At 44.6% G+C, this 27,826-nt stretch overlaps 1 pseudogene; it reads left to right on the top strand.

Moving 5' to 3' along the window:
• The window catches only part of LOC118857423, a 47,877-nt pseudogene that overhangs the window by 8,380 nt on the left and 11,671 nt on the right, over positions 1–27,826 (top strand).

The following is a 27,826-nucleotide window of genomic DNA, read 5'->3' as shown; positions in this document are numbered from 1 at the left end:
AACAAATTAGGGGACCGTGAATAGTCAGATTTAGGTCTCTGCCCTAATTTAAAATGTGTACATTTCCAGCTGATTCCTGGATTCTTCTGTTCCCTGTGCCTGCAGTGACGTGAAATATGATGAAGTAATTGACACAAAAAGACAAAGACATGGGCCTAGGTGAGTCATATAGTCATGCTATAGACTGATTTTAATGGACTTACTGACAGTATTTTATACAGATTAATTGCTGAGTCATCCAGACTTCAAAGAAGAGTAAAATAAAGCATTGGTTAAGTTTTTTATCTCCTTGTTCCTGGGAGTGAGACACTATTTTTCCTCAAGGCTAACCAAATTGAAACAATTATGTTCTCTCGCATATAGATAACCAGGCAGAAACATTTCTGTCATCTCCCGTGTAGATAATCAGCTACAAAGGCGGGTTTTCTTTGCCAAGTCTTCTTATCCTAAAACTGGCCTTGCCGTGCATAGACCCATTCTCAATTGACCCTGCCTTGCAGAGGTCTAAGAGGCCTAAACAGGATATAGCTGGCTCCCCACATATTTGTTTATTGGCCTACTGAGTTCACTTGTTTCTGATCAAGGCACATTTCACCATGCCAGGATTCTGTTAACACTGGGGTTCTTTATCAGGGTCCATGAACTTAGTCTTACAAATATTTTGATAACTTTAATATAATAGGTTTCTTTCATGATACAGTTATTCTATTTTTTTTTGCATTTAAAACATGAATCTGAAAAGGGCCCCACTGCCTTCAGTAGACTGATGGCCAGTGGGCCCATGACACAAATATGCTTAGGAACTTTTGCTTTATGGAAACCCAAATTTCCAAATAATACATTTGTGGCCAATGAAAATGAAATATGCCCTGGGACAAGGAGATTGATTCATGAGAGAAAGTTGGTCAGAGCAGAGGTATGAGATTCATAGACTCCAGAAAAATTCTCCCCTTGGCCTTTGACCTTATTCGTGTGATGACATGGCCTCCCACTGTACTTGGTGAAAGACTCTTTTTCTTGAAAACCATGAACCAGGGAGCCAACAGTTAACTCCCTTTGGCTTTCTCCTCTGCTTCACACCTTGTCCTTCTCTTCACCTCAGGTCCTTCTCCTCAACAGAACTGGTCCATTCACTTCTGCCTCCAAACTTTCCTCATCATTGACATGTTTGTGCATCTCTGCTGCAGAAGGAGCAGACGTGGCCCTGAGATTGGGGAGTTGAATGAGCAGTTGTTCTGGGCAAATGGAGATGAGAGTAAATAACCAGTGGGGGACAGACTGTGATGACAACTGGAACAAGAATGGGGTGGGGGGCGGTGCTGTGGTGTGCAGGCAAGCAGAATGCCCCTCTGCTGAGAATGCCCTGATTAGGGTTAATGCTAGTGATGACATTGAACACATGGGGTTAGATGATGTTTCCTGCAACGGGAACGAGTCAGCTCTCTGGGACTGTAGACACAGAGGGTGGAAGAACCACGACTGTGGACACAATGAGGATGTTAGAGTGATGTGGTCAGGTAAGGCCCCAGTAAGGGTGCCTCATAGAAGGCAGGTGAGCTGTTTGGGGAAACAATTTGTTGGGAGGTGGTCTGCTCCTTCTCATGAGAAGGAAGGAAGGAAGGGAAGGAAGGAAGGAAAGACGTAATTAGTGCTTACTCTGTGCAAGGCAATGTATTAAACACTTTACAAATATGATCCCATTTCATCCTCACAAATGCCCTGGGAAGCTTTTTTTAACCTGATTTAACCAAGGTACAAAGAGATTCAGTGACTTGTCCACGGTCTGTATTGGGAATCAGGATGGGCTCTCAGCACTTACTCAACCAAGTGCCCTTGAAGAGTTTGGCCTTTATTTCCTTGATTAAATTAGGAGTCCCTGATGACCTCCTTGCCTCAAGGGAAAGCCTAGTTTACATGGGTTTGAGTGACATGTTTATGACATCAGAGGCTTTTAGACTACGTTACATTTTTGTGACGCTTTTAGGTCACATGGGTGAGTCCCATGTGTAACTCACCTTTGACCTTGAACAAGATATATAAACCCAGAGGTTGGGTTTCTCTTTTGGAGCTCCGAACCACAGCAGTAGTGGCAGGTGACTCTGGGCCAGCCGTTGTTGAGCTCCCGGCTGAACTCAGATGTTGATGGTTCCTTGGTAACTATGAATTGTATTTGGTCTGTTTATAAATGTATGTTTGTAATTTGTTTGTATTTGCTCTGAAGTTCAGGGTGCTGGCTTTTTCCCCTGAACTGAGTGAATGATATTTGTATGTTGTTAAAGTAAGATTGTTAACTCCTTAAGGTTGCTTTCCGTAGTAATACAGATCAAAAGAACCTGGGCTTGCAGCATTCTTGTTGTTGGTCTTGTGTTGGTTTTTCACCCCCACAGCAGCTGCTAGCTGAATTGTTGAAACAGGTCCCACAGATGGTAAGTGTCTGAGGCTGGATTTGAATTCAGGTCTTCCAACTCTCTCTCCACTGCGTCACCTACCTGCCACAAGGTTATGGACTCAAGATACAAAAAGAAACACACAATTCATGAGCTGAGACAAAGGGCTAGAGCATAAAGATATGATCATGATGGCTTAAACATCAGAATGGACATCACAGCATTCAGATGAATAATTTAACAAAAATTAAGCAGCTATTTTGTACAAGACATTATGGTAGCTTCCTGGGATAATCCCTCCATGTAGGCAGTTCCTCCATCAGGGCAGATCACAATCCATTCACACCTTTCCATCCTGTGTGATTCCTGTCCAGCACTGTATGTAGACCTTCCCCGAGACCCCCCCACCTTTCGGGGGTACATCATGGTGTCTGTCCGCCTGGTAATCCCTTGCTCTTTCTATATGGCAATGCGCTGCGTGAGGTACCAGAGGTGCTAAGACAAAAGTTAAACAGTCCTGACCCTGAGATGCTTATGTTTGGCTTAGAGGAAATACATACACATGTAAGTAAGGACAAAATCATTTGAGGGAGAAGCAGTGACTTCCAAAGAGATCAGGAGAGGCCATGGTGGGAGAGAGAGTGCATGCCCTGAACTCAGAGGTGAGAAGCAAGTGCATTCCAGTCATGGAGGACAACTTGTCCAAAGGCTGGAGACAGGAGCTGAGGAACTCCTCCAACTCTCTGCGGCCTCATCGCCCACTTAAACACTCTGCCTTCTACTCTGCACACATGCCTTGGCCTAGAGACCCTATTTAAGGCACTACTGCTGCCCCAAAGAGGCTGAGTCCCTCAGCTCTCAGAATTTGTGATGGATGGACAGCTCTCTTCATACACGCTGTCAAATCCCCAAGCCTCAGAACTGACAGGGGAGGGGAGAAAACTATGTGGAAGTAACCAGGACTTAGGGTCATTTAGACACTGGGAACATGTCTCTAGATCCATAAATTCTTTTTGTTCTTGTTGTTGTTTTGGGAGTGGAGAGTTCGGAGGGGGAAGGCAGGGCAATTGGGGTTAAATGACTTGCCCAAGGTCACACAGCTAGTAAGTGTCAAGTGCCTGAGTAGGATTTGAACTCAGGTCCTCCTGACTTTAGGTCTGGTGCTCTATTCACTGCACCACCTAGCTTTCCCCTAGATCCATAAATTCTTCTGTAAAACTTGTACCTGCTAACCAATAGCTAGTTAGAAGCCAGGATCAAGACAACCACCCACATCACTAATTTCTGTGTGCTCAATATGAGGGAAAAATTTCTCTTTGGAAGATTGCCTTTAAAACTGTGCTTTGTTTTTCTAAGTTAAATGAGATGTGAGTATCACAAACACAAAAGTAAACAGTCACTTCAAGGAAATGAGGGAGGAAGGAAGGAAGGAAGAAGGGATGGAGGAAGGAAGGGAACAAAGGAGGGACGGACTGATCTAAGGAAGGAAGGAAGAAAACAAGCATTTATTAAATTGCCAGGCATGGTGCTAAGTGCTACAATAATAAGCAAAAAAGAAAGATAACCCCTGCCCTCAAGAAGCTTCCATTCTACTGGGAAAAGGCAACGTACAAAGGGAAGGTAAAAAAGGGAAGGGAGAGATGAATGTATCAATTTCAGAAACATGATTTTGAAATCCAGAAAGTCAGGAACAAGGGAAGGAGGGGAATGAATGCAGGCAAACCTGGGATCCTTCACAAAACAGAGGCTCTAAATGGAGCCCACCAACAGGAGAACAGGGGTGGACTTTACAGAGAAACATTCCAGGGTGACGATGCCAAAGGGGACAGTAGGATAGTCCAAGGCAAGGTGACCCTTGTTGCTAAAGGAAATTCCAGACTGAGGCAGCAGTAGAGATATACAGTACAATCAATTAATTTATCAATATAGCACATCTTATGCACAGTTTTGCAATGTTAATTCTATTTGGGTTCAATTTTTTATGATGTTTACCAACTTCTACTCTGGAAAGCAACAAGAAATTTATTCCTCCCTCTTTTCAGGCTGCAGGCTGTGGCATCTATAAATCTAGCAAACACTCAGAAAATAATGCCTTTGGTAACTAGACTGTTTGTTTCCCTAGAAGCAGGATTAGAGTTAGACACAAATATTTTCCTGTTCTTACATCTATTAAAAAACTTCAATGTAGCTCCTTCAAACCTAGACAAATTTAACCAAAAGATAAAAAAGTTCTAGATCTGAATAAACTTTATAAAATTTTAAAAGGACATCTATTGTGACTACTGAATGGTAATAGAAATGAATATAAATACTCTCAACTGTACATGACATGGCTACCAAAATGGACCATGTATGGAAGAGGAGAAATACTAAAGATATATATTACTAATCACAATGAAATAAAAATTATTAGCAATCAATGACTTTCAAAGAAAGCATTTAAAATAGTTATAGACTAAATAATTCTAAAAATCTAGTGGTACAAAGAACATAACATAGAAACAATAGAAAACTGCATTAAAGAAAATGACAATGATGAGATAATAATGCAAACTTATGGTGTGAGGCTAAACCCTTAGGAGCAAATTTAAATCTGTCATTGCTTTTATCAACAAAAGAGAGAAAGAACAAATCAATGAATTGGACATGCAATATATTGAAAATAAAAAAATCAAAAATTAAACAAATTCTCCAATTAAAAAATGTAGAAATTCTGAGAACCAAAAAAGAGTTAATAAAATTAAAAAAAAAACACTTTAAGTTGACAAATAATAGTAAACATTAGGTCCTTTTAAAAAAAACCTTTAAAATGGAAAGTTAGGTAATCTGATTTTTAAAAGAGGTAAAAATCAAATTGTTTATGCAAAGATAAAAAGGTGAACTCACCACAACTGAAAAATAAAGGAAATTGTGAAAAATTATTTTCTCTACTACACGTTAACAAACCTAATAATGCTGAGGAAAATCATGAATATTTAACAGAAATAAAAAGTGTACAGATTAATAATAGATGAAATAGATTTTTAAGCAATCCAATATTATAAAAAGATACCGAATAATCATTTCCATCCCCATTCATCAGCAGAAACCTCTCCCTCAAAAGTCATATGGGATCTACCAAGCCCTGAAGTGACAGAAGCCAGTATGCCAACCATGACAACAAGGAGTTCTCAATATCACTGAATCATTTCCTCAGAAAATTAGTTCTGTGTGCCCCAAATGTTTGGCATAGGGTGCTGCTTCTGATTCCTCCCTGAGATGGAGGAGAAGTCTAGATGGCCAACACACCAGCTGAGATCCCTAGGTTAGGCGTGCCAAGGTTTTCCATATTCTGCAGGAACTGGCTACCTCATGGTCAAGACATGTCTCACAGCTAGCCCATGATTGAAATTCCCATCTCTTTTACAGACCCATCTGCCCTGAAGCTGAGGCTTCTGGGGGAAGCAGTCAGTGTGCAGGGGTAGTGGAGGTGAGAGTCTGTGAAGAGGTGGGAGTCATGTGCAGAAGAACTTGGTTGCTGGCTGAGGCCACTGTGGTTTGCAGGCAGCTGGGCTGTGGAGTTGCTGTCAGTGTTCCTTCAGAGTACAACTTTGAAGACGTCCCTGAGCACATCTGGATCAACAGAATCAAATGCCTTGGGAAAGAGGAATCTTTTGGGGATTGTGGGAATGGGGAATGGGGAAAGATTTCCAGTCATGAAGATGAAAAAGCTGCTGTCATCTGCTCAGGTGTGTCCTGACTTCAGAGGCCATCCCCACAGGAGGAATCTGATTCCTAAGGATTCAGTCAGTAGCGGCTCGAGGCTCCCATTGGCCACCGGAGCAAGGCTCCTCCCAGGACCTCAGCCTATCCCAGTTATCCAAATTCTGAGCAATTCTGAATAATCTCTGGACCCTCTTTCCCCAGGTCTTGTAACTTGTTCTTCAGCCCCTGCCCCATAGCCATCGTCTCCTTGATGGCTCCCACAACAGAACAAGCCTTCTATACACAGAGGTATTAGCCAGGCAGTGAGCTGCTAAGGGCCTGGAGGAAGTCATTTAGTAAAAGGGACGTGTGTGTGTGTGTGTGTGTGTGTGTGTGTGTGTGTGTGTGTTCCTAATATGAATCCAGGAAGTATCAGAGCAGAGCAAATCCTGGGGGTTCTTTGGGGTCGTCTCAGTGACAAGAATTCTCTGCTAGGGGGATATAGCTCAAGGCCCTTCCTGAGAACTGTCTGCCATTGGCTCCTTCCTGAATAGCAAACATCCTATTGCAGGGCTCCTGGTCTCAACACAGTCCTAGGCACCTGAGACCCAATCAGGCTCAAATTATAAACCCATTTCTTCTTCCCAGGGCAAGGCCGTTCTGCCAAGCAGACCTTTTCTTCCCCTCTACCCTGCCCTCAACATATGGAGGAAGGGGCTGTGTTGGCACTGCTCTTTGGGATGGTTTCACAGTTATCAAGATTCGACACCAATATATGGAGGCACAACCAACCCTGCCCATGCCTTAGTCTTTGCTTCTCTTGGCCTCGTTTCCTCCAACTTGCTCCATTTTCAGTTACCCAGAGAAACAGATCCTCCCCCATCCCCAGAAAGGGAGGCTGGGGGCACCCCGGTACAGACTTACAGATGGGTCCTCCAGAGAGAAGTATCAGGACCCCTGGCAGAGACACCCCTTCCCTGTTCACAGATTTCCACACCCACTGGCAGTGATACAGTCCTGAAGACATTCAGTGGTAATGCCAGTACCCTCCACAAGGACATGGCTTCATTGTCTGCTCAGTGCTTCTGAAGAACCTCTTTTGGGTGTGTTCCAAAGCTCAGTCCATAAGTGCCAAAAACATGTGGATAGGACTAGTTTCATTTCATGCAAAAATCATTGATCCTCGGACATCCTGAAGACCAGCTCCATGACTGATGCTGACCTTTAAAATTCCTGGCTCAACAGTGCCTAACAAGTCAGAGGAAAGACAGGGGCTCAGAGCTTAATGAAAACTTGGGGAGATGCACTGAACTGATGGCCACAGAAAAATACCTTCCACTTCCATTGGTCCTGAGCCTTGGTCAGAACAGCATAGGAGCCATGGGTGGTATAAGGGGATTGGCCCAGGAGACTGGTACAGGTTATTTTAGGTTTGGGGGACAGGAACTTCTTGGCATAGTCATCACAAGGATCAACTCATTTAATGGAGATGTTAGAAAAGGCCACTGAGGTAATCCTGGGCCTCTGGACTCTGATGTAGGGCACAGTTATGTCCAACCCTTCAAAACAAGGATGAGAAACTTGATTTCCTCTCTTGTCCACTCTCTTTGTAATCTCACTAGAGGAAGGAGTGGCCATGAAGACAGCAAGAACTAGTCCCCATCTCTTGTCTAAGAGGGGAGGGCCACTTGCTAAGGCCTGTTTTCAGAATGTTCACAAAACTCCTGTCCATTAGGGATGGCAATCCTTCATCTATTTGTTCTGGGCAGCCTAGTGGGTGTGTGGATCAAGCAATAAGTTATACTAGCATAAAATAAGGGAATATGGTTGTATATAGAAAATCACAAGATGTACAGAAGTATCTGGGTGCAAGATGTCTCAAAGATATTGATAGATAGGTAGGTAAACAGAGAGATAGATAGACAGACAAATAGACAAACAAATAGACAAATAGACAGAAAGAGATAGATAGATAGACAGATAGATAGATAGACAGACAGACAGATAGGTGGAAATACATTCATGTTACTTCTCTCAGCCTCCATTTTCTCAACTGTCAAATACAAGCAATACTTCCTGTAGTCCCATCTCCTTAGGTTGTTCTAAAGTTCTGACGAGAATATACATGTCTAGGTCTAGATCAAATGCTACTTAAACACCCATTATTATGACTTCTATTATTACCAGGGTGTATTTAGATGTTATAAAACAGTAGTCACCAAAGGAGAAGAGGCAGAAGACAGATAGTCCACATGTGCTGGCCTGTCACCATGCCTAACAACGCCTCACTGGGCACTTCTGACCAGGCAGGATTGGCCAATGAGTCCCACCTTGGACCAAGAATGAGGCTTCGTCCCCAGACACCCAGACCTGCTGATCACCTCGGCAGTTGGAGGTCAGTGGATGGATCCCTTCAGATGTCACTAGACGGTGGCGAGGCCAGAAGTGGAGTGAAGGGGGCTGTGCCCATACCTGACTGCAGATATTGAATAGCTGTGAGACCCTGACAAGGCATTTCACTCCTCTCTACCTCAGTTTCCTCATCTGTAAAATAGAAATAATAATATGTCTCTGTTGCACGGAGTTGCCATGAGGATCAAGTTAAGCATCCTATGCAAACAAGTGCTAACAATTATTATTACTGTTCTTGTTACAATTAAAATATAGGGTGGGACCAGCCTGCAGAGTGCCTTCAGAGCTGGGAAAAGGAATTCGTAGTTTACCCAGTTGGCAATATCAAACCAGTCTATTTTTACATCTATTTTTCTGTTCCAAGAGATTTCCTGTGTTTGGAGCTCTGTGTTTGGCACAACTGGTGGTAAAGTCGATGGGATAGTCAGCCCCTTGAGGTCCCATGCCATGTGTTCTCCACAATGTCTTGATTGGAGCAGGTGTTCAATACGTGTGTGTAGAAGAAATGGGCTTTCGAGGAAGGCCTCAGTAGAGAACACAGGCTCCACAGGCTCTCAGAGGCAATGCTCCCAGGGTAGCAGTCCCTCAGGTGGGCTGGGGAGAAGTGGGGAGAGAACTTCCTGGCCCAAGCCCACTGGGCTCGGAAGATGAGGGCAGGGGTCAGGAAAAAGATGTATGCTCTTCCCCAACAATGCAGGTAAGTGGGACTGAGGTGTTTACTGGAGGTTTCTTGTCTCACAGACCACATGCAGCCACGACTGAGTGGAGAAGACTTTCCCTGCTCTGGGAGAGTGGAAGTGAGGCACCCAGGCAGCTGGGTTTCTGTCCACGGTCCTGACTTTCCTCTGCAGAAAGGCAGCGTGTTGCGCCAGGAGCTGCAGTGTGGTGCCCTTGTCTCTGCCCTGCCTGCATTTCCCTTTGGAGAAAGAGGTGGCCAGGTCCTACCTGACGAGCTGCAGCATCAGGGCAATGAGTCCCATATCACGCTGTGCCCCACAGTGACCATTCACATCAGGCAGTGCAGCTCTGACAGGACCATTGGCATCATCTCAAGTGAGAATCAGAGGACGAATTGCCTACCCCTCCTCCCTGCTTCCAGGACCACAGGCTCTTCTCTAAAGCTCAATCTTCTCCCCAGCTGGTGGATGGCAGCTTCAGGTGCGAGGGGCGTGTTGAGGTCCAGGTCCAAGGAGTCTGGGGAGTCCTCTGTGGCTCCCACTGGGATCTAGATAATGCCAATGTTCTCTGCAAACAGCTTGATTGTGGAGTTGCTATCTCAGTCTCCATGGGAAAGCATTTTGGAAAAGCAAGAGGCCCTGTATGGGGCACGCATTCCATTGCTCAGAGACTGAATCCCACCTGGAGACTTGTCCAATGACTGCCTTGGGAGCTCCACTTTGTTCCCATGCAAATAACGCTTCTGTGAACTGCTCAGGTGAGGGAAGAGAACCTTCCATTTGGAGTCCAGGGGCAGAGGCAGACCAGGTCTCCTTTCTGGGAGACCTGTCCCTGAAAGCAGGAAGATTGGAGAAGAGTGTGTGTGGTCAAGGAGTTCCGTGGGAGGGAGTCTCAAGACAGTGCGTGATTCCCTCCCTCTCTGGGTCAATGAACAATTGGAGGGACCGTAGAGGACAAGGACTTGCCTTTGGGGCTGGACCTCTCTCTAAATCTCATCTAGTCACCCCATCTAGCCCTACACACACACACACACACACACACACACACACACACACACACACCTCTCACCTGTATGTGCAAGTGGAGCTGAGCAGATTTATGTTTGCAGGAAACCATTGGGATGCTCAATTCCAGGGCCAAGGTGCCCAGTCTCAGTCACCTTTCTGCTCAGGTGAGAATTTCGAGCAGCACCAGGAAACTCCTTTCAGTTTTTGCTAACACAGCCTAGATTCATAACCATTCGGTTTCCCAACCTCCAACTCAGCCTCTCTCTCCTCAATCTGTTCCTGGCCCCAGTCCTCCCCAAATAGCTATTGAGTCTTGCAGGCTTTCCATTACCTCACTTCTGTCTTCTTTCCATTTGGGATGGTGCCTCCTTGGCTTAGGCTCATTTGTCACCTCTCACTTGGGTTCAAGTAGCTTCCTGTCTTTCCCCTCTCCAGCACATCCTGTGCCCAGGTGCCATAATCATCTTCCTAAGGCACAGACCTGACCCTTTCACTTCCCTGCCCAAACATCCTGAATGGGTCCCAGAGGAGCCATTGGGATAAAAGACAAACTCCTCAGCTTGACTTAAGGTCAAGCCTTTCTTAAGGCCAGGTTCTGCCTAATGTTTCCTGCTTCCCTTCATGCATCCTACATCTCTGGTCCCCATGCTTTTTCACAAGCTGGCCCAAACCTGGAATGTTCTGTCTCATCACCTCCTCCTCTTACAATCTCTAGCTTCCCTTAAAGTAAATGTCTCATACCACTTTGGACAGGACCCCTCATTTCTGACCACCAATACCTGATTTGTTATCAAGTAGCCCACTGTATTTCCCTCAGTAGAAGAAAAGCCCCTCCAAGGCAGTTTTGTTTTTAATTTTTTGTTATCAGCACAAGTCATAATGCCTTGTTCAATGTCACAACTTTAGAAAGGCTTGGACTGGATTGCTTATTAACAGATGTCTCTCCCCATAGAGCTGAGACAGATCAACCTTGTGAATGGTGGAGATGGCTGTGCTGGAAGAGTTGAGGTCTGCCATGAGGCTGCCTGGGGCACCATTTGTGATGAGTCCTGGGACCTAAATGATGCTCAGGTGGTGTGCAGGCACCTCAGCTCTGGAGTGGCCTTCAATGCCACAATCTGTACTCATTTTGGAGCAGGCTCTGGGCCCATCTGGCTGGATGGTATGAACTGCTCTGGGAATGAATCCAGTGTGGCAATGTCCCTCAAGTGACTGGGGTCAGCATGAATGCAGGCACAAGGAAGATGCAGGATACTCTGCTCAGCTCTGTTCTGAATATACCCGTTAAATATGTAACTAAAGGGCAAGGGACTGAGAGAGGAGGAAGGCAAGTGAGTGAGAATCACCAGAGAGAAGCCCTTGCGTGCGGTCCACCTAGGACTGTCCAGACAGGGGCATCCTGTCTGTACTAAACTTTGCAATGGCTCAGGGTCACTGACTATTGTAGGTAGCAGGATCAAATTCAAGAAACGTGCTTTCTAGAAGACACGAGACACCAAAGCATTTTTTAAAATAATATTTTATTTTCCTCTAATTACATGTAAAAACAATTTTAACATTCATTTTTTTAAATTTTGAGTTCCAAATTCTATCCCTCCTTCCCTCCCCTCCCCCTCCCTGAGATAGTAAGCAATTTGATATAGGTTATGCATGTGCAATAAAGGAAATTCCATAATTATTAAAATATTCCATATGAGTCATTTAGTGCAAGAAAACAGACAGGAAGGGAGGGAGGGAAGGAGGAAGGAAAGAAAAAAGAAAGAGAAAAATAGTATCCTCCAGTCTGTATTCAAGCAATGTCAGTTCTTTCTCTGGTGGTAGATATCATTTTTCCTCATGAGTCCTTTGGGATTGTCTTGGATCGTTGTATTGCTAAGAATATCTAAGGCATTCCCAGGTGATCACCATATGATATTGCTGTTACTGTCTACCAGTACATTGTAACTGTCTGTTACAGTGTTCTCTGGGTTCTCCTAACTCCACTTTCTATCACTTCATATAAATCTGTCCAGGTTTTTCTGAAATCCTCCTGCTTGTCATTTCTCATATCACAATAATATTCCATTATAATCATATACCACAACTTGTTCAGCCATTCCCCAACTGATGGGTGTCCTTTCAATTTCCAGCTCTTGGCCACCTCAAAAAGAGCTGCTATAAATATTTGTTCAAATAGATCCCTGCTTTTTAAATCTCTTTGGGATGCAGACCTAGCAGCAGTATTGTTGGGTCAAAGGGTATGCATAGTTTTGTAGCCCTTTGGGCATAGTTCCAAATTACTCTCCAGAATGGTTGGATCAGTTCACAATTCCAGCAGTGCATTAGTATCCCAGTTTTCCCACATCCCCTCCAACATCTCTCATTTCCTTTTTTTTTTGGCACATTAGCCAATCTGATAGGTGTGATGTGGTACCTCAGAGTCTTTCTGGTTCCAAGCCCAGTGCTCTATCCACTGAGGCATCCAACTGCCCCACCAAGGCATTTTTGTACAAATATAAAATCATCAAAGAATGAGATGTGGGTGGAACTATGGGATGGTTATGGTGATCCAACAGAGGTAGGGAAAGGAAAGAGCTTCTGTTTTTTTTTTCAACAGAGGAAACCAGAGAGATTTAGACATTTCAACTGTCTTTTCCAGTTGATGGTTTACAGTCTGTTCAAGCCCCATTTAGCTTCTGCAGTGATGGTGTAGAATTATAGGAAAAAGGCCACAGTGGGCTATGCATCACACAGGCTTTGGACCACCCATCTCAATTATACCATGACCATTGATCTAGCCAAGTATAAGGTCTTTGCCTAATAGCCAAAGACTCCAAAGACTCCTCGAGGATCTAGACTCCATCCACATTGACATTCTCACTGGGAATTCAATCAGAAGACACAAAAAAAGCTGCAGTGACATCGAAGGTCCACTCACACTTAAAGGAATGGCCAGAATGAGCTTTATCCAGTGCCATGAGGTGAGAAAAGCCATCACTTCATGAGACCCTTGGTTCTCAGGCAAGTATGTAGGGCTCCAGAGTGTCAACAAACCGACCATTATGAAGACACTCACAGCTCTACACTCTGAAATCAACTTCAGAGGATGAAGTAGAAAAATCATATGATAAAATACCAAATCCTCCTAACGATGTCAACATAAACCTGAATATTCTGTAATTTCATTGTAAAGGTGCACCAGGGCTGGTCCTCAAAAGCTTTGTTGGAAAGTGAGGTCCTGGGTTTTCAAAGTGGAATACAACAATTATTTATAGATTACCAGGAAGTAACATGATATTAAAGCATGACATTTATAGGGGTGGGTGTCACCATGGAGGGAACACAGGTCTCTCCTCTCTGTCCTCCCTTCTCTGTGGAGATGTCATCAACCACATCCTGTCACAACTAGCTCTCTTTGGGATATATGGCTTATGATGATGGCTCCCCAGGTCCAGGCGGTGCCTCTTCTGTTGACATATGGAGTTTATGTCAGATGAAGGTGGGGCAGTTGGATGCCTCAGTGGATAGAGCACTGGGCTTGGAACCAGAAAGACTCATCTTCATGAGTTCAAATGTGGCCTCAGACATTTACTGGCTGTGTGACCCTGGGCAAAACACTTAACTCTATTTGCTTCAGCTTCCTCATCTGTAAAGTGAGATGGAGAAGAAAATGGCAAACCACTCCAGTATTTCTGCCAAGAAAACCCCAAAAGGGGTCATGGAGAGTGGGACACAACTGAAAAATGGCAACATCGGATGAAAATTTAGGAGTATTACTACAACAGGTATTAGTTCCTACTTAGGAAAATTCCTACCATTAAGGACGAGGTTTGGCACTCTGACCTAATTTAATTTTATGTTTGTCTTCAGCTAACCTCTGCCCTCTTTGTGGTTGAGACCAAAACTGGGATAAAGGAAATGTTTAGGTTTTAAAAAAGCAAGCAGAACCTACTACAATGTACAAAGAAGGAAAGTGGAGGGGAGAGCCAACGCTCCCATGCCTAGTTAGAAGTGGAGAACACCAAATCCATTTCAAATGAAACACATTTTCAGCTTTTCAATTACAATCTATCCTCATCATTGCAATAGAACTACCACATTTGGGTCTACCACTTAAATACCCATATGAGGAAGGGGCAGAGTGGGTGGTCTTACTCAAATATTTGTGCTGAAGATGATTCCTGAAAATACCCTTTCAGGCTGATGAACAGACAGGGAATGGGCTCTGCCGATGCTTCTTCTTTCTGGGTTTGTGTGACTCCTCTCCCTCCTGAATTTTCTCCTACCTCTTCGACCACTCGTTCTCAGTGTCCTCTTCTTGATGGTCTCCCATTCATCTACATGAAAGGGACTTAGAGTTTGAAAACTGGGGGACACTGAATTCAGAGATCTTTGGTAGTTGTTGGGAAAAAAACAGCACCGGGTAGGTACCTCATGGAGAAAATCTATGTGGGGCAAGTGGGGTCTCTGTGAGCAATTTTCTGCAAGCATATAAGCAGTAAATGAAAAGGAAAAAAAGAAAGAAGAGTCAGTCTGGATCACAAGCTATTAATAAATTAGAAGCCATGAGATGGATGATGTTCTGGCAAAGGTCACTGAGAATGTGGGGTTGTATAGATAGGAGAAAAACCAAGTGAAGGGAGTGCTGCAAAAACCCAGAAAGAAAAGAGCATCAGGGTCAACAGCGTTGGAATGAGGTAGAGAAGTCTGGGAAGAATGAAGGTGGAGAAGAGGCTGCCATGTCTGGTGGGGAAGAACTCAGTGACCATTCGGAGAGTATGAGGTCCAAGCCAGACTGCCAAATGCTGAGAAGGGAGGAAACAGAGACGAGTTTAGATGATAGGGTTCCCCAGAAAGCAGTGGACAAAGGAAAGTGAGATGAGATCTAGGATGATGCCTGAAAGGCATTTAGGGTCTAGAGAGAATTCTTTTTAAAAGATTGGGCACACGTGGGCAAGACTGTAGGCAATGAGAATGGCACTAGAGATAAAGGAGATGTTGGAGATGGGGGAGGGGAAGGGAATAAACATTTACATAGCGCCTATGATGTGTCAGAAACTACTCTAAGTACTTTTTTTCTTTTTACAAACATCTTTTCATTTGATCCTTACAGCAACCTTGTGAGCTAGGCTCTCTTATTGACCTCATTTTACAGCTAAGAAAACTGAGGCAAACGGAGGTCCAGTGATTCGCCCAGGATCACCCAGCTACGATGCAACCGAGACCAGATTTGAGCTCAGGTCTTCCCCCGACTCCAGGTCCAGCAGCCATTCAACCATGCCACCTCATAGGCCTCCATCCTGAGGAGTTGAGAGGGTATAAAGGAGACAGAGGAGATGATTGTAGGAGTATTGTGGTGGAGAAGATGGGGAGAGATGGCATCAGAGGTATGTGTAGAAGGGTTGGGCCATTTTCTTGATGGCCTTCTCTTCATCATACTGGCGATGGTTTTACATGTAGCCACATACATGCATGTGACAGACAAGTATATGTAGGTCTTTATCTCTATATATCTCTATACTGATAGCTATCTATCGAATATACCCACATGTGAGCATACACATGTATAGCCTACATATTGACATGTAGACATGGCTAACAGATAAAAAAGAAACAAGCACATTCAATGGCTGTTTGACACATGATCGTTGTAGTGAGGGGCATTTCACCAATTTGCCTCCCTCCTCCTCAGCCACTTCGGTTTTTCTGCTGTAACACAAAGAATACTGAAGTAAGAACCAGGATGTCTGTCCTCATTAATGTCATTAGTGATCTGGGCAACCTTGTAACAAGTTCCTGAGAAGGGGGAGTTTCCTCAGGAAAGCCTGTGTCAAATTGGTAGGGAGGCAGAGAGGGGCCCTGATCCTCTCCTTTGGCATGAGGAACACCATCTTAGAAACGGCCTTCTTTCTACTCAAAGTGAGGAGCCCAGGCATTCCTCTGGGACCTGGTGTCTGGATACCCTTCCAATCCCTATCCTTGCTACCAGGGTTAATGGGAAGAATTATTGATGGCCAATCAGTGATAAAGTTCTGCAGCAAGTCCACCAGCAAGGTTAATGCAAATAGAAACTAGAGTTGGGGTGGGGAGGGGCAGCTCAGGGGATAAAAGACCACTCCAGGCTTGCTCTCTGTGTGTGTGGAGGAGTTGTGGTTTCTGTTTTGTGAAGGAGACTCCCCATGATGCATGCATGTTCTCTGTTTGTGATTAAAGCTTCACCTGACCTTGTGTAGATGCAAACAAGTTTCTGCCATGATGGTAGCAAATGAGGAGGTGAAATATGTTTCATTTTTCATACACCCATGGCTTATTGCTGTTCCAACTTGAGTCTAGCTGACTTTGGTTCCCATGACAAACACAAGGGTACCCAATATCTAGTAACTTCTGTCTGAACACTAACCCCAGACCACATAGACGTTGAGGACCCTGGGGAGAAGGATTTGGTTCTGGGGCTATTGCAGACTGCTTCTGCAATCCCAGGATGAATGGACCCAAAAGGAGTCTGAGAGGAATTTATCCTCTGGGCCCCATTGAAGTGGAGGGAGGGAATCTCCTAATATTTCATTCACCAAGAAACTTTAACTGCATTTCTCTGTAGAGGTCACGTCTTTGAGGCTACTTAGTGAGACCAACACCCAGGCTTGTTCAGGATGACTGGAAGTCTTCTACAATGGGACCTGGAGCAGCGTTGGCAGACATAACATGACTGCAGTCACCTTGGGAGAGGTCTGCAGGCATTTAGGCTGTGGGGAAAATGGGGTTCTTGCCCCTGCTCCCACAACCAAGGCAAGTCCCAGAACCATGTGGGTCAATGGTGTTCAGTGTCCTAAGGGACCTACCTCCCTTTGGCAGTGTCTATCAGACCCAAGGGAGAAGAGACTATCCAATGCAAGGGAGGAAGCCTGGATCACATGTGGTGGCGGTCTGTTCTGTTGCTAATCCCATTGGATATACTTCAGCTCAACAAACATTGAACATGCATTAGCAGTCACCCAATTAAAAAGTATTTATTATGAGCTTACTACGAGACAGACACAGTGCTAACTTGTAACTTGGGATGCAAATGAAGATTAAAGACAGTCCCCGAGAGGATTCTGGGAAAATGGCAGAGGTCAGAAAATTCCAAGCTTTCAAGATTTTCACCCACAAAAGAGTTAAAATAGCACCTTAGGGAGAACAAAGTAGGGTGGAGACAAAGAATAATAGGGGCACAACCAGGATCTTCCAGGGACAGTCTGAGAAGATCTGAAGAAGAACCCCAGGACTGGGTTTGGAGCCAGTGAGGAGTAAACACCTCCAGGCTAGGTTCCCTTTTAACAACCAAGTGGCAAGCCCTGGGGTTAATTGGTTTGAGAGGCTGCCTCGGCCCCAGCCACTGGAACTTTTTACCCCAGGATAGTAAGGGGAGTCGTGCCTTTGAGCCCAGGAAGATCACGGGAACCTCTCCTGACAAGTAACGCCAGACCCAGCTGTGCTGTGAAGAGCAGTGGGGGTGAGAAGGAACCAACACACACCTGGTGAGTGCAGAAGCAGTGGGGCAGAAAGCCTCTGGCTGCGGGCACTTACAGGATGTTGGAGTTTGGCTTTGGTTCCAGGCTAGAGGGAACTGAAGATCTAGGGCAAGAGGCACCATTTCCTATACTCCAGGGCTAGAGGTTATTATAAAAAATCAAGTTATTACCATACAAAAAAATGCACAGGCAAAGGAGAAAGAATCCAGTCATAGAGACCTATTATGAGAATAGAGATGACCAGGGTTCATCTTCAGAGGAGGACATTGAAGGAAAGAAATCCCCAAAGAGTAATGTTAAATGGTCACTTGCCCAAGAAGATTTTATGGAAGATCTTAAAAAAGACTTTAAAAATCAAATGACAGAGATGGAGCAAAAACTAAAAACTAAAAATAAAAATAACCCAAGAAAAACAAGAAGTTTATGAAAGGAAAGTCAGCCAATTAAAAAAGGAGATACAGAATCTCAAGGAGGAAAATGACACCTTGAAAATGAGAATCAGGCAAAGTGAAGCCAGTGAAATTATAAGAGATCAAGAAATAATTAAACAAAACATGAATAATGAAAAAATAGAAGAGAAAGTGATATATCTTATAAGAAAAACAACAGATTTGGAGAATAGATCAAGAAGAGAAAATATAGAAACAATCGGAGTAACTGAAAGTCATGGTCAAAAAAGAATCTTGAAATAATAATACAAGAAATAATCAAAGAAAATTGTCCTGAAGCATCAGAACAAGACAGGGAAATAGAAACAGAGAAAATCCATCTCACACCACTTAAAAGAGATCCTATGAGGAAAACTCCTAGGAATGTCATAGTCAAATTCCGAAACCTCCAGCTCAAGGATAAAATATTAGAAGTATCAAGATTGAAACAATTCAAATATGATGGGGCCACAATTAGAATGACACAAGACCTAGCAGCAGAGACATTAAAGGACCACAGGTCTTGGAACACAATATATCAAAGAGCAAAAGTCCTGGGGCTCCGGCCAAAAATATCATACTCTTCAAATTTCAGTATTATTTTGAATGAAAAAAAAACCAGACATTTGACAAACCCCCAAACTTTCAAGACTGTTAAAAAAAATCCTCAACTTAATAGAAGATTCGACATACAAGAACTAAAAGACATATAAGGTACTTACCAAAGACTGACTATAAGGGATTCCTAAGAATAGACTGCCTACTTTTTATATAACATAAAATGCAAAATGTACGTCTAACATTCTTATTAACAACTGTTGAGCTTATAAGAAAGAGGGGGATAAACCTGACTATGATATGAATTTAAAAAGTAAAGCCATGTAGAAACAGCTAAAAAGAGTAACTATTTTATATAAGACAGGTGCGAGAAGAAGAAAGGATACAGAGGATTAAGATGGGGGAGGAGGGCTGGTAGTTCTGGTAACCTACTTTCATCAGGAATGGGTTTAAGAGGGAGCAATACATAAATATTTAGAAGAGTATAAAAGTCTTCTAAATTTAGAAGAAATAAAATGGCAGGGGTTTAATGAGGGGGAAAGGACAAGGGAAGGATTAGGACAAGGGAGGGGTTTTTAGAGGGGAGAATGAGGGAATAGGTAAAGGGAGTTTAGATTAATGAGAATGAGGGGATAGGGGAGGGATCCTTAGAGTGGGGAAGACAAGTAATAGGAGGGTAGGGTGGTTTCTAGAGGAGGGGGGTAGGCAAGTAATAGGAAGGCAATGTAGTGGGTAGAAGTAAAGTAGGGGAGGCAGGAAGGATAGGAAACAAAAGATATATACAAACATAAAAAAAATATCCGGAGTAGATTATGTTTCGGAAAGTATATGTCTATATACACATGTATATATGTATAAGTGTATGTATATATTAAGAAATATCTAAATTATATTGTAGCCTTGGGGGGGGGGTGGGGGAAGGTAAAGTTAAAAAGTGCACAGCAGAGAACAAAAGAAAACACAAGGAAGCAAAGAAAAGATACACAATTCTCAACACAAGGTGTATTATTTATCATACAGGCTTTCTTGAAATGAAAATTTATTGTTATATATTTTGAATCTTCTATGTTCTGCTATGCATGTGATAATCCTTTTTTCTTTTTTACTTTATATTTAAGTTTCAATATTTAAATTTATGATATGTTTTTGTTTCTTTTCTCTATTTTGTACTTGTATTCTGGCAAAATAAAATTCAATATAGAAAAAACAGTCCCCATCCTTAAGGAACTCACATTCTGAGGGGGAGAGAGCACATATAAAGTAAATGGGAGGCAACCATATTGGGGATGGTACTGGCAGCCGGGCACTCAAGCTAAATCTTCAAAGAGTCCAGGGATTTGAAGAGTCAGTGTTTGGGAGGGAAAGCAATCCAGGCACGGGGAACAGTGCAAAGGTGGGAGATGGGAGTGTAGAAAGGAGAAATGGTGAGTAGGCCAGTCTGGTTGGATCCCAGAATGAGCAGAGAAAAATGCAGTATAAAAAGACAAGGAAGGTAGTGAATTTCTTTAAATATCAAAGGACCCTGGAGATAATAGGGAGTCACACTACTTTACTGAGCAGCATGGGGAGAGGACTGCCATGATCAGATGTACACTGTGGGAAAATCATTTTGGCAGCTGATTGGAGGATGAATTGGGATGTGAGCGCAATTAGAAGATGATGATAATAGTCCAAGGGATAGCTGATAAGGGCCTGAATTAAGAGACTAGTTGTGTTGGTGGAGAGTGAAAAACAGAAATAACAAGATTTGGAAACTGATTGGCTATGTGGTGTGTGTGTATATGTGTCTGTGTGTATGTGTGTGTGTCTGTGTGTATGTGTGTGTGTCTGTGTGTATGTGTGTGTGTCTGTGTGTATGTGTGTGTATGTGTGTGTATGTGTGTGTATTGTGTGTGTATTGTGTGTGTATATGTGTGTACGTGTGTGTGTATGTGTGTGTGTGTGTGTCTGTGTGTGTCTGTGTAAGGGAGGGGATCATTACTAGGATGACATCCAGTACCTCAGGAGAGAGACTGCGTCAGACACCAGAGGCAGATGGGATTCCTCTCAGATGCCAAGCAGCTTCTGAATGGTGAAGGCACATATCCCCACCCTCCTATGTATCCAATGTGCTGCCAAAGAAGGAAGTAGGCTGTGTCTTTGACACATGTTCTTATTCCAAATGTTCAAAGCCAGGAGGCCTAGGCAATGATTGTGTCTTCTTGTCACAATGACAGCCCATGGCTTCTCTTCTCACTTGGGATTCGGGGATTAGGGGACTTCTTTTCCTATTGAATGTGGGACAAGCAATGCCTTAGCATTTCTAGGCAAGATACGACTCCAAGGAGGAGACAAATGCTCAGGGTCTGGCATGAAAGCTGCTGGGGCAGAGTATGTGATGATGCCTGGGATCTGGCTGATGCTGATGTGGCCTGTTGACAACTGGGCTGTGGCTCAGCCTTGGGTTCCCCAGGGAAGGTTGCATTGTGCCGACGCATTGGGCCCATCTGGCTTAATAATATTCATTGCAAAGGGAATGAGTCCTCTCTTTGGGACTGCATTGCTGATCCCTGAGGCAGACAGACTGTGGGCACAAAGAAGAGGCTGGTGTGAGGTACCCAGGTAAGGGTCTGAGAGCCTGGACTGAGGATAGGAACCTCAGCACTGGGGACCATGTCATGATGGCTTGGGTGGTGGGGAGAAAAGCAGGTAAAAGGAATGAAAGGCATGGGTTACTGCTGCCCAAATCTGTGATCATCTTGGGACATTCTGACTTTGACTCTATTATCTTCAAACCTCGCAGTCCTGATGGAGGGGGATGCGGAGACTCTGATATGGGCAGAAAAGGGGACTTGGGGAGGTGACAATGGGACTGAATCAGGTGGGAAGTGGCTTAGAACCGCATTTCCTGCCCCCAGAATACAACTGTCCTCCTCCTTCCTCCTGCAGGTGTTCCTACAACTACAGAACCTCAGCAATCCTCAGGTACAACTCTCCTCTCCATAGAGTCACTATGATGGCATTAACAGGAGGGAGGGGGATCCAACAACATGCACTGGGGCAGCTCAGTGAAGAGAAAGTCAGGCCTGCCCCTGTGTGACCCCCCACCCCCCACCCACACCCTACCATCTTCTAAGACTGTTTCACTGTCCTGGACCAATCTCTGATAAATCCCACTCAGTCATTGGCAATGCAGGAACATCTCTCAGATACACACCCATCAGGAGAGGGCCCCGAGGGCCTGCTCCTCACTGTCTGAGCAGCTTCAGTTCTGCTGATGACCTTTCTATGAGGAGGAGCACAGGACCTCTCTATTCCGTACTGCTAGGCTACTCGTGCTTTCCCTGAAAGAGCCCCATTTCATGTCTCTGACAAAGGCCTCATCCCTAAAATATACAGGAAACTGAGTCAACTTTATAGGAATACAAGTCGTTCCCCAATTGAGAAATGGTCAAAGGATATGAACAGGCAGATTTCAGAGGAAGAAATTAAAGATATCTATAGGCGTATGAAAAAATGCTCTAAATCACTATTATTAGAGAAATGCCAATCAAAAAAACTCTCAGGTACCACATCTCTCCTGTCAGGTTGGCCAACATGACAAAACAATAAAATCATAAATGCTGGAGAGGATGTAGGAAAATTGGAACATTGTTACATTGTTGGTGGAGTTGTGAACTGATCCAGTCATTCTGGAGAGCAATTTCAAACTATGCCCAAAGGGCTATAAAAATGTGCATACCCTTTGACCCAGCAATACCACTTCTAGGCCTGTATCCCAAAGGTATCACAGAAGTGGAAAATGGACCTGTATGTACAAAAATATTTATAGTAGCTCCTTCTGTGGTGGTAAAGAATTGGAAATCAAGGGGATGCCCATCAATTGGGGAATGGCTGAACAAGTTGTAGTATATAAATATAATGGAACACTATTGTGCTATAAGAAGTGGGGAGCAGATGGACTTCATGATAACCTGGAAAGACCTACGTGATCTAATGCCGAGTAAGGGGAACAGAACCAGGACAGCATTATACACAATTACAGACACACTGTATCTGTGACGTCTAACTCTGACAGACTTGGCTCTTTTCAGCAATACAAGGTTCAAAGACAGCTCCAAAGGACTCATGACGGAAAGAGTTATCCACGTCCAGAGAAAGAACTGTGGAGTCTGAATGCAGATGGGGGCAAACTCTTTGCTCTCTCTTTTTTTCTTTTTTCTTCTTTTTTGCCTTTGTTCTTCTTTCTCATGATTCATTCCATTGGCTATAGTTCTTCTTTACAACTTGACTATTGTGTAAATAAGTTTAATGTGAAGGTATATATAGAACCTATATCGGATTACATGCTGTCTTGGGGGAGATAGCGGGGAGGAGAGGGAGGGAGAGAAAATGTGGAACTCAAAAACTTGTGGAACTGAGTGTTGTAAACTAAAAATAAAAAGTAAATTATAAAAAATGCAAATAGCCCCATTTCCAATCCTGCTCTTGAGGACCTTACAGTTTAATGTGTCAAATCACTATGTGAAACTCCTGGGCAGCCCCTTGGTGAGTCCTGCCTTGCTGTCTCTACATCATATGCTGTCCATGGAGACTTCCCCCTCCAGCCCTACCCCATGTGGTCAGGTGGCTTCTAGTCATCTCTTGCTAGTAGCACCTTCACCTGCCTCCTCCCCCTCCCCCCTGCTGCCCCAAGAATGGAGAAGGCCTGAAAGGCTCCTGGGGCGAGCTCCAATCCAAGCTGAAACACACAGAACCATTACCCTTCCTCCTTTTTAAAAAATATGTCCCCAGGTTGATAAACGGAATCTGTTTGACCTCTGGGAACACCTTGTGTCATAGTCCTGAGTCTTTTACCTCCATTTCTGTCTTCCTCAGAACCTGGAGATATCAAAATACAGAGGTGACCTAATGCTCCAGCCAGAGCATTGTCAGGGAGTTTGGTGAGAAGGCCAGGGGAGTGGGGACTTCCCTTCTGATTCTGATTCTGATATCCCATGGACTAGTCACTAAACTGAAGGACCATGGGCTCACTTACTAGGGGTCCCTAGAATTCTCTCTCACTGATCTCTGAGGGTAAGCCGCTTTCCTCATCCTAGCTGCCTGGGGGTGGCATTTTTCCTGGAATATGCTTGATCAGAGGCATAATCAAGGTGGGATCAATAGGGCTTTGTCCTAAGAGTAACCAAATTTAGAGGCCGTCATGTTGGTGCCAGAGGATGGTGGTGGGCAGCTGCAGGCCTGGGGGTGGGAGGGTGGCCAGGCTAATACTGCAGGCTCCATTCTAAAACCCATTTGTGTATCAGGATCTGAGGAAGCTAAAGTCAAAGATCTCATCTGCCCTCAGGCTCCTCCCAACCAAGAGAAGGGGCTATGAGTATGCTGGACTCAAATGCTCTAAACCTGGGCACCCGTGGGCATGTGTGCGTATTTGTGTGTGTCTGTGTGTGTTTGCATATTGCCTTGCCCCAATAGTTTGTGACCTCCTCAAAGGCAGGGACTCCCTTAACATCCAATATGGACTCCTAGGACCACACACAGAGATGATGGTAAAGTTGGAGAAAGCCTTGCAGTTACCACCATGTTCCAATCATTTTATCAGAGAGAGCTGAGGAAAAAGCCTTCACTGCTTATAAATGGGCTGTGCTCACTGACTTACTGACCAACTTGATTCACATCTGGAATGTGGCAGGGGGAGCTTGCCTAGAGAAGCTGTTAACATCAGCAGGAAGGCAGACGCTGTGGCTCTGGGGGTCTAGACCCAGCATTTATATCTGAAATGTCAATTCTGCTAGAACCAATTTTAGTCTATTAAATATGGAGTTAATCAAAATAGTTTTTACAAGCAAGTTCCCAGACCCCTGGTTACAAAGTCCTGAGCTGGAGGACCTGGGTCTTTTCCTCTCCTGGCTGGGCCTCCAGAAAGGCTGGAGGAGGAGGCCTGTGACTGGAGGGCAGCATCACGGTCTCCAGGGCCTCTATTTCAGGACAGGCCTCAGCACAGTCTTCTCCCCTTTTCCTCACCAACTACATGGCTATTGGACTTCTCTGGACCTCTCCATCAGGCCTTCCTTCCCCAGGAAACTTCCTAGGGGAAATCTCACTATCCTGCAAGACTGAATCTACCTCAGTACTCACATCTTCTCAGTAGCCTCTGACTGGACCCTCTGACTGGAGAGCAGGGTCACAGGCTCCACGGCCTCTATTTAAGTAAAGGAGCTCAGTTCAGTTTTCTCCCCCTTTACCACCAGCTGCCCTGCTTTGGACCTCTCCATCCCACTCCATCACTGGGTAATTCCTCTTCTGCTCCTTCCTTCTATACCCTTCTGTCCATTCAGCTTCCTTTTGTGTGTTCTCTCCTCCCATTAGATTGTAAACTATTGGAAGGGAGGAACTGTTTGTGTTTTTATTTGTGCTTCTAGCCCCAGCATTTAACATAGTGACAGGTACGTAGCTGGTTGGTTGGTTGTTGTCCTTCTTTCTCGAAGAGGACCAAAATGGCATCACTATATCAGAGTCCTCTTTCAATGTGTCCGACTGTGGCTGATCAGACCAATATAAGCTCAGAATGTTCTACCACAGGTCGGGCACAAATAGTCCATGGGAAGATTTGGGGTGGATTCTCTAAATTTGCACATCTTCAGTTTCTTTTGAGCTACTTCAATTCTTCTTTGCTCATAGAGCACAGCACCTCCTCTGATGAGGGCACACCATGCTGGGCCGTCCAGTGCCAATGTCTCCCATGTCACATAATCCATTCCAAAGCTCTTCAGAGAGACCTTGAGAATCTCCTTGTATGGCTTCTTCTGATCACCATGTGAGCACTTGCCCTGTGTGAGTTCTCCACAAAATAGTCTTTTAGGCAAGTGTACATCTGGCACTCGATCAATGTGGCCAGCCCATCAGAGTTGCACTCGCTGCAGCAGAGTCTGAATGCTTGACAGTTTAGTTTGAGAAGGACCTCAGTATCTGGTACCTTATCCTGCCGGGGATCTTCAGAATCTTCCCAAGACAATTCAAATGGAAGTGATTCAGTTTCCTGGCACGGTGCTGGTAGACTGTCCAGATTTCACAGGCATACAACAGTGAGGTCAGCACCACGGCTCTGTAGACCTTCAGTTTTGTAGGCAGTCTAATCCCTCTTCTCTCCCACACTTTCCTTCAGAGCTTCCCAAGCACTGAGCCAACTTTGGCAATGTGTGCATCAACCTCATTATCAATGTATCCATCCCTGGAAAGTACACTGCCAGGGTAAGTGAACTTCTCCACAGCATTCATAACTTCTCCATTTGTTGGAACTAATGGCATCATGTATGGGTGGTATGGTGCAGGCTGATGGAACACCTGTGTTCTCTTGGTGTTAACTGTTAGGCCAAAATTAGCACAAGCAGCAGAGAAGTGATCCATACTTGAAGACCAAAGCTGCTTCCTCCCAGCTTGCCATGGCAGTGCAGGCTTACATTAGTGCCTGTCACCAGCACAGGACTTGGCATTGCCACTAGCCAGGGCTCAGGCAAGACTGCTGGAGAAGGAAAGGGGGTTTAGGTGCCCCTCCACCCCTGCTCCTCTGTCCCTTTAACCCTCTGGCTCTGTCCCCAACCCCAAATTGTTTGCTTTTTTTCCTCCTCAATATCTTCATGTCCCAATGTGGGGAGATAGAAAAAGCCTGACTTAGGAATCAATAGACCCAGGCTCCAGGCCCTAACTCTGCTTCCTGACCTGGTGGGTGACCTTAGACACATGACTTTCCCTCTCTTGGGACATAAGTTCTTCATCATAAAACAAGTAACTCAGACTGTGTCCCTCCAGCCTCTTCCAGCTGGAACATCTGGGCCTCCAGCATCCCATGTACGTCTCTGCCTTGGTTTCTGACTCCTTGATTGTCTTGCTGTTTCTCTGAGCCTCAATTTACCCATTAAGGGGTGACAGAGTTGGGTTCCATCTCTAAGGGCCCTTCCAGAAAAGTTCTCACATTTCAAGTAGTGACAGGAGCCACTACGGATATGAAATCCCCTCTTTCCCATAACAGCCCCTTAAAATACTGGAAAACCACAACCATTGTCACCCGGCCCCACCTTAGTCTCCACAGGTCTCTTCCTGCATCCTAAAGATCACCTCTCCTGAGCTTGGTTTCCAATCCTATCCCCGCTCTGGTCACCCCCTTTAGGACAGAGCTCAGCTTCTCTGTGTCCGTGTTCATGTCCGTGTGGAACTAAAATCCAGGCTTCTTGACCTTGAGGGAAGTCAGAGCTCCTCCCTCCACCCCTCCTACATATGCCCCCGCCCAAAAAAATGAACACCTTCCTCTGCATGTGGTCTGGTCAAGGCAGAGACTCAGTTTTCTTTGTGCTGAAATGGAGACATGATCCACCTCTGTACTCTTACTAGGTCCCTGCATCTCTGTTTTGGGACAGTCCTTGGGCACAAAAGAGTCCTTCCTGGGAGGGAGCCGACCCTTGCTTTCTATGACTCAAGTCACCCCACCATACTCCCCCAGGGAGGGGTGGCTGTCAATAAGCTAAGTCCTTTCCAGGTACCCAACTGATGTCCAGGGAGAGGCCCCTGGGCAGCCAGAGACTCCAACAATTCTTCCATGAGTTCTAATGCTGAGAAGAGCATGTAAAGCAATGGGAATCCATTCAATGCCAAACTTTACCGGCAAATGGGGAAGAGGGATAACAAGGGAAGGGGGAGAGGCCCCCATTTCCAACTCAGACACACCCACTAATATAGAAGATAAGTCACATAGGAGCAGCACTGCACCAGGGAGCACAGAGACCTGGGCTCATTCTGCAGGAAGGGAGTGCTCCGGGGGAAGTGTGTCCCAGCCAGAGGGGGGAGGGGGCTCTCCAAATGCCCCTCTGAGAGTGGGATTCTTATACAGACAGTTCTTGCTTTATATAAAATTGAATCACACAAACTGGACTTTACATAAAAAATTCTTTTTTTTTTTTTTGCCTAAAAAGTGTATATATATTCACAATACTTGTAATCTTGTAGCAAAGACAAGCACTAACATGCTGTTGTTTCTGGTTTAAGGCAGAAACCTTAGTCACTTAAAAAAATGCCAAACATTTACTTTATCACATTTAAAAACAAGACACCATCCAAAATGTGTTTAAAATGTTCACTTTAACCAGGTTGTCAGAAATCCAGCTACTACCCCCTTAATCAGCTAGTGTTTCAGCACAAACCTTAAGAGA

This window comes from Trichosurus vulpecula, chromosome 7 (assembly GCF_011100635.1).
Source record: "Trichosurus vulpecula isolate mTriVul1 chromosome 7, mTriVul1.pri, whole genome shotgun sequence".
NCBI classification, from domain to species: Eukaryota; Metazoa; Chordata; class Mammalia; order Diprotodontia; family Phalangeridae; genus Trichosurus; species Trichosurus vulpecula.
This window is presented reverse-complemented; position numbering and strand designations above follow the sequence as displayed.